Source organism: Helianthus annuus, chromosome 10 (assembly GCF_002127325.2).
Source record: "Helianthus annuus cultivar XRQ/B chromosome 10, HanXRQr2.0-SUNRISE, whole genome shotgun sequence".
NCBI lineage: Eukaryota > Viridiplantae > Streptophyta > Magnoliopsida > Asterales > Asteraceae > Helianthus > Helianthus annuus.
Window position 1 is genome coordinate 45,124,658 of NC_035442.2, and position 7,844 is coordinate 45,132,501.

Sequence of the window (7,844 nt, forward strand, 5' to 3'; positions counted from 1 at the left end):
TTGGTTCCCGTTTCTTGGGTTGTTCTGATTCTGGTTTTGGTTCAGCTGGGGGCAGTTCCTTTTAAAATGGCCTTCAGCGCCACACTGAAAGCATCCTTTATTTCCCTGCTGATGCTGCTGCTGCTGCTGGTGGTTAAGTGTCTAATTAGTGTGTTAATTAATATAAGGTGTGTTAGGGTGTTCGGGGACCCTAACTAGTTCAGAAAAGTAAGAACAATATGTTTGACAATATTTTTATGTTCCGGTTAAAGTCCGGTTCGATACTGTTCCGTTAAAATGCTTAATTAATCCGTATAGAGTCCTATATATATATATATATATATATATATATATATATATATATATATATATATATTTGCAACGTTATTAATTTTCAATCCTCAGGAAAGCATACCGGACTATTTAGTAACTTTTTTGTATACTGCTAGTGTGTTAACAAGCGCATGTAAATATAACACAGAAATCAGAGAGCAGTTAAGTAATTTCACACAGTCGTCAAACACTTTAATTATCAATAATAAATTGTACGGAATACATGGGATTTTGAGGGTTGTCACAATTAGTTAAATAGCGCTATTAAGTTTGACAAGCCTCACACTGTGGCGCAGAGGACGGGAGTGGACTAATGGATATGGGCACGTCAATCATGATAGACATTGACTTAGGGCACCCAACTACTTCAGTCAGTAGTCGATATGGTAACGGGTCTATTGGGATATTCATGGGGTAGCCCCCACGGCTGGGAGCCAGGGTAAAAAGGAAAGGAATGACTATGTTTTTAACTTTGGGATAACCCCCACGGCAAGTACACCAGCTAAAAGAAACCTATGTTTTTTTAACAACTTAAAACGAACACCCAACTGTGAACTCGCTCAACTTTGTTGTTGATTGGTTATTATATGCCTTGCAGGTCGTTAGGTGCTTAGATGGCGCTTGCACAGGAAGAAGAGGTCGTTGTGGGACATGGACTGTTTAAGTTCCAGGTTAAACTTATGAACTTTTGAACTTATGTTTTGGTTTTAAACTTTGTGCTTCCGCTGATCACTTGAACTTAGTTAATTTGTTTTGGACACCAATTATATTATTGGTTGGTTTTATGTTTACTTTCATACATTGTTCAATATGATTGGTGGCTTGATCCTGGTCATCACGCTCCCTGCGGTGATACTCTGCTTGTGGAATTTGGGGGTGTGACAAATTGGCATCAGAGCCATTGGTTATAGTGAACTTGGTTTTAAAAGGGAAAAATCTTTTGATAAAAACCAGACTATAACCTGTTCAATACTCAACGATCCACAACGACGCTTCGCTCCACGTGCAAGACTCAACACTATAGGTGATATGGTTTTTGTTTATATTGCCTGCCTATTAGTTTACATAGTGCATTGTTCATGGTATGCTTAGTTAACGTTGAAACCCTGTGTGCTCGCTCTCTTCTGTCACCCCATACTTTTTACACCTCTATGTCACTGTTCTTACTTGTGTTTCTTGGATGTGAAGATCATGAGTGGACGTCTCAACTTGACTCAGGCCAACCTGACGGCTCTAATCAACGAACAAGTTGTTGAGGCTCTAGCAGCAGCTCAAGTAGGAGGTAAAGCCTGCCATTTCGACCTGTCTTAGGATGTCTCGATCCTACTCTCATGAACCTACTCTCGTGCTTAACCTTATCCTTTCTTTCTTGCGCGACAGGTCAAAATGCTCAGCCTCGAGTGTGTACGTTCAAGACTTTCATGGATTGTCGACCTAGTACTTACAGTGGCACCGAAGGAGTTGTAGGTCTTCTCCACTAGTTCGAGAAGATCGAATCTGTTTTTGAGATGTGTGAATGCCCTGTAGCCAGTAGGGTGAAGTTTGCTATGGGAACACTTGAGGGCAGTGCATTAACTTGGTGGAAAGCACAGGTGCAAATGCTAGGGTTGGCAGATGCTAATGCCACCCCATGGAACGACTTTAAGGATCTGGTCAAAGAAGAGTATTGTCATCGTAATGACATACACAAGCTAGAGGTGGAATTTTACAATCTGAAGATGACGGGGTCCGAGATTGAAGCGTATACTAAGAGGTCGAATGAATTAGCTGCATTGTGTCCCACCATGGTGGATCCTCCCTGTAAACGTATCGAGCTATACATCAAGGGTCTAGTGCCAGAGATTCAGAGTATGGTAACTTCAGCTAACCTCCCTACAATCCAACAAGTCATACGACTATCCCATCGTCTCACTGATCAGGCAGTTGAGCAGAACAAGTTGCCTAAGCATATTAGTGCCACTACTTCTGATGCTCCAAGTGACAACAGATGCAAATGGGATGGAATTTCAAACAAGGGTTCAAGTTCTGTTCAGTCTCAATCTCAGCAGCGAAGGACCGACGACTATAAGAGCCCCAGCCAGAAGTCTTCTGGTAATCAAGGACAGGGTGGGTACAAGGGAAACCACCCTAAGTGCAATCAATGTAACTTGCACCACAGCGGGCCGTGTAGCAAGGGCAATTGTCAGAGATGTAACAAACCATGGCATGCAACAAAAGATTGCAGGAGTCTTCATCCTGCAAATTAGAGACGACATCAGCAGCAGACTCCACAGAACCAGCGCCAGCAGCAGCAGCAACAACAGGGTAATAACAAGGGATGTTTCTAGTGTGGTGCTGAGGGCCACTTAAAAAGAGACTGCCCCCAGCTGAACCAGAATCAGAACAACAATAACCAGGGGAATGGAAACAACATGGATAACACTGTTGGTAATGGCGCCAGGGGACGCGCTTTTGTGATTGGTCAGGGTGATGCGAGGAACGATCCCAACGTCGTGACGGGTAAGTTCCTTCTGGATGATTTCTTTGTTTTGGTTTTATTTGATTCTGGTGCTGATACTAGTTACGTGTCCATAAGGGTTAGTCAGATGCTCAGGCGTACCCCAACTCCCTTGAACACCAAGCATGTTATAGAGCTAGCAAACGGTAAAAGTCTTGAGGCCACACACTTAGTTAAGGGTTGTAATATCGTTCTCGCTGGTCAGAGTTTCTCTATCGATCTCATTCCTATTGTACTTGGTAGTTTCGACGTCGTCATTGGGATGGATTGGTTATCTCAGCATCGAGCGGAAATACTCTGCAAGGAGAAAATTGTCCGCATCCCTCGTTCTGGTGAAGAACCCCAAATTATTCATGGCGACAAGAGTGGTACTGTTGTGGGCATCATCTCTTTCATTAAGGCACAGAAGTGTTTGCGAAAGGGCCACACTGCTATTCTAGCCCTCGTTTCTGACACCGCAGGGAAAGAGAAGAAGATCGAAGACATTTCGATCGTACGCAACTTTCCTGAGGTATTCCCTGAGGAATTACCTGGTCTTCCACCTCATCGTCAGGTCGAGTTTCAAATCGAGCTAGCTCCTGGAGCAGCACCAATAGCTCGCGCACCGTATCGCTTAGCCCCATTAGAATTAGAAGAACTGTCCACGCAATTACAGGAACTCTTGGACAAGGTTTCATTCGCCCTAGCTCTTTACCCTGGGGGGCTCCAGTTTTATTTGTTAAGAAGAAGAAAGACGGCACCTTTCGTATGTGCATAGATTATCGCGAACTCAACAAGGTGACCGTGAAAAAATCGTTATCCTCTTCCGCGTATCGACGACCTGTTCGACCAGTTGCAAGGGTCAAGCTTCTACTCTAAGATTGATCTGAGATCGGGTTATCATCAGCTGAGAGTCCAAGACGAGGACATCACTAAGACAACATTCAGGACTCGTTACAGGCACTACGAGTTTCTGGTTATGCCTTTCGGGTTGACAAACGGGCCTGCAGTCTTCATGGACCTCATGAATCGAGTGTGCAAACCATACTTGGATAAGTTCGTTATTATCTTCATCGACGACATCTTGATCTATTCTAAAAGTCAGGAGGAGCATGAGCACCATCTGTGGCTTATTCTGGAACTTCTTCGATCAGAACAACTCTACGCTAAGTTTTCAAAGTGTGACTTTTGGCTTCGTGAAGTCCACTTCCTAGGCCACGTAGTCAATAAGGATGGGATTCACGTTGATCCATCCAAGATTGAATCGATAAAGAACTGGCCTGCACCCTGTACTCCAACCGAAATCCGTCAATTCTTGGGTTTGGCGGGTTACTACCGAAGGTTTATTCAAGATTTTTCGAAGATTGCGCAGCCTCTTACTACCTTAACACAGAAGGGTGTCACCTATCGATGGGGTGATACTCAGGAATCCGTGTTTCAACTACTGAAGGAGAAACTTTACAGCGCCCCCATCCTTTCGTTACCTGATGGCACAGACGACTTCGTGGTTTATTGTGACCCGTCAATCCAAGTCTTGGTTGTGTGTTGATGCAACGTGAGAAGGTCATTGCTTACGCATCACGCCAGCTCAAGGTCCACGAAAAGAACTACACTACTCATGATTTGGAGCTTGGAGCAGTAATGTTTGCACTCAAGATATGGAGACACTACCTGTACGGTTCCAAATGCACTATTTACACCGATCACAGGAGTCTCCAGCACATCTTTGATTAGAAGGAGTTGAACATGCGACAGCGTCGGTGGGTCGAACTTCTGAATGATTATGAGTGCACGATCAAATATCATCCCGGCAAGGCCAACATTGTGGCTGATGCTCTCAGTCGTAAGGAAACCAAGCCTAAGCGGGTGCGTGCATTACAGCTTACGATCCACTCCAGTCTTCCTACCCAGATTCGAGAGGCACGGATCGAAGCATTGAAGGAAGAAAACCTCAAAGCTGAGTCCCTACGGGGATTGGAGAAACGGTTGGAACTAAAGGAAGACGGTGCTTATTACTTAGCGGGACGTATTTAGGTTCCGTTTTATGGTAATCTGTGCGATCTTGTGATGGATGAGGCACACAAGTCTCGTTACTCGATACATCCTGGTTCTGATAAGATGTACCACGATCTCAAAATCATGTACTGGTGGCCTAGTATGAAGGCTAACATAGCGACCTATGTTGGTAAATGCTTGACATGCGCCAGAGTTAAGGTTGAATACCAAAAGCCATCAGGGCTACTCCAACAACCCGAGATCCCAACATGGAAATGGGAGCAAATTTCCATGGATTTCGTCACTGGCTTGCCTAGATCTCAGCGGGGAAATGACACCATCTGGGTGATCGTGGATCGACTAACTAAGTCGGCACACTTTCTAGCAATCAAGGAAACTGACAAGTTTTCTACGCTTGCAGACATCTATTTAAAGGAAGTAGTCTCTAGGCACGGAGTGCCAACTTCTATCATCTCTGATCGAGACTCACGCTTTACATCTGAGTTGTGGCAAGCAATGCACAAATCTTTCGGCTCACGTCTAGACATGAGCACAGCGTATCATCCACAGACGGATGTGCAGACTGAACGCACCATCCAGACTCTTGAAGACATGCTTCGAGCATGTGTAATCGACTTTGGTAATGGCTGGGAAAGGCACCTACCTTTAGTGGAGTTTTCGTATAACAACAGTTATCATACCAGCATCCAGGCTGCTCCGTTCGAGGCTTTGTATGGACGAAAATCCCGATCACCCCTATGCTGGGCAGAAGTTGGCGACAGCCAAATCACTGGCCCAGAACTCGTCATCGATACAACGGAAAAGATTGCCCAGATACGACAACGAGTGGCGGCAGCTCGGGACCGATAGAAAAGTTACGCTGATAAGCGTAGGAAACCGCTCGAGTTCCAGGTTGGGGATCGAGTGCTACTTAAAGTCTCACCTTGGAAAGGTGTGGTTCGCTTTGGTAAGTAGGGCAAGCTTAATCCGCATTTTGTCGGACCTTTCGAAATCACTGAGAAAATCGACAAAGTGGCGTACAGATTGAATCTGCCCGAAGAGCTCAGTAGTGTTCACAACGTATTCATTGTGTCGAATCTGAAGAAGTGTCGGTCAGATGAGACCCTCATAGTTCCTTTCAATGAACTCACTATCAACGACCAGTTGTGATTCGTCGAGGAACTGGTGGAAATTATGGACCGGGAAATCAAGACCCTCAAACGTACCAGGATACCCCTTGTTCGAGTTCGTTGGAACTCCCGTCGTGGCCCAGAGTTCACCTGGGAACGAGAAGACCAAATGAAACGCAAGTATCCTCAGTTATTTAAGAAAGATGAGTCCAACAATGAAGCTACTATGGAATTTCAGGACGAAATTCCAAACCAACGGGGGGAGGATGTGACACCCCACGAAAACGCTCAACAAAACTAGCTTCCTCAGCGGCTGTGTGCTAGATTTCGGGAAGAAATTTCTTTCAACTTGGGGATGATGTGACAACCCGTACTTCTGAGGTTAGCACCATTATACTAATCTTATTTAAATGCATGAACGTGTGTGACAAACTAATTGCACTTGCTTAATGTATTTTCATATAAACGAATACTTGAAGCCTAATTGTTATTGTGTCGAGCTAAACTGAACCATAACTTGAGTAGATTATACTAGGGTATTTGTGTTTAGAAATAATAATAATAATAATAATAATAATAATAATAATAATAATAATAATAATATTACTTATGTGAAAATATATATATATATATATATATATATATATATATATATATATATATATAACAAAATGTTGGAATCCAATCTTAACCGAACCCCTCCCCCACCTTTACGAATTGTGGGAAGCCCACACCTCAACAGCCCTTGTAACCCAAACTTTCAACCCACCCTACCTCATGTCTCGGCCCACACCCACAAGTTTCCACCGACTTCCTTTTGTTCAGCCATCAACTACGTGGGTTGTTTATATAATGGCATAACTGTCTCACCCTCTCACAAGAACACAAACCCTACGGCAATTGGCAGCAGCTTCCTCCATCATTACGCACACCACCTCTCGTCCCTCTCCCTCCCTCGGCAACCGAAGCACATCACCACTCCTCCGTCACCGATCACCGGTAAGTCCCACATATCTCGTTACTTCGTTTTACGTACGTGTTGTATCAGTTTCGGTCCAACCTTAGCTTCGTTTGGTGCCTGTGATTGAGTGATTACATGAAACTATATGGAAGTATATGCTTATTTGTTGGTATGTGTATGTATTGTTCATGCTCGATGGTATACATGAAAGTATGGATGATAAGAGCATAGTTTGAACGCGATATATATAAAGTATATGATGGCTGGATTCGTTTTACTCATACCGGTCGACTTCGTTTTAAAGCCATGAAAACTGTACATGAATCCTAGTAATACATGTTTACGTAACTGCGTATACCTATATCATATATTATATCCGAAAGAAAACGTAGGGAGTATGTATGAATAATAGTTTCGGTTCGACTTCGGCATAATAATATGAACGCAGATACGGACCGGCATGCTTGGTGTAGACATGAGATTGTATATGTGATGATATGGATACCGTGTTCGGTCGATCGTTGGTAGTTATAGAGTGTCTAAGGCTTTAAAAATTGAACATATATGTGCGAACACATGTGAAGTAAATGATGATATGATAGTGTAGATTAAAGTTGTTTGTGCTATCATCAACTGATTCGATGTATGAATATGTGTTATATACTCCATGTTTCTTTCCATATGTGTGAGTGTGTTATATGATTTTGAAATGTTAACTACACTGTTTAATGAATGCATGATTTCTCCTTGATAAAATACTAATTCTCGGGTCCGAAAAATATGAATATCACGATTTAAAGTAGGACATTCAGATCTTTTAGCTTGATGATCAAGATGATAACATTAATGACTCATGGTTCATGCTGATGTTCATATTGTTGTTTATGGAACTGGGTTTTTGTAGATATACAACCTTAGATGCATGAAGTACAACCTGGTCATGCGTGTGTAGGCAATATTGTTAGTGTAA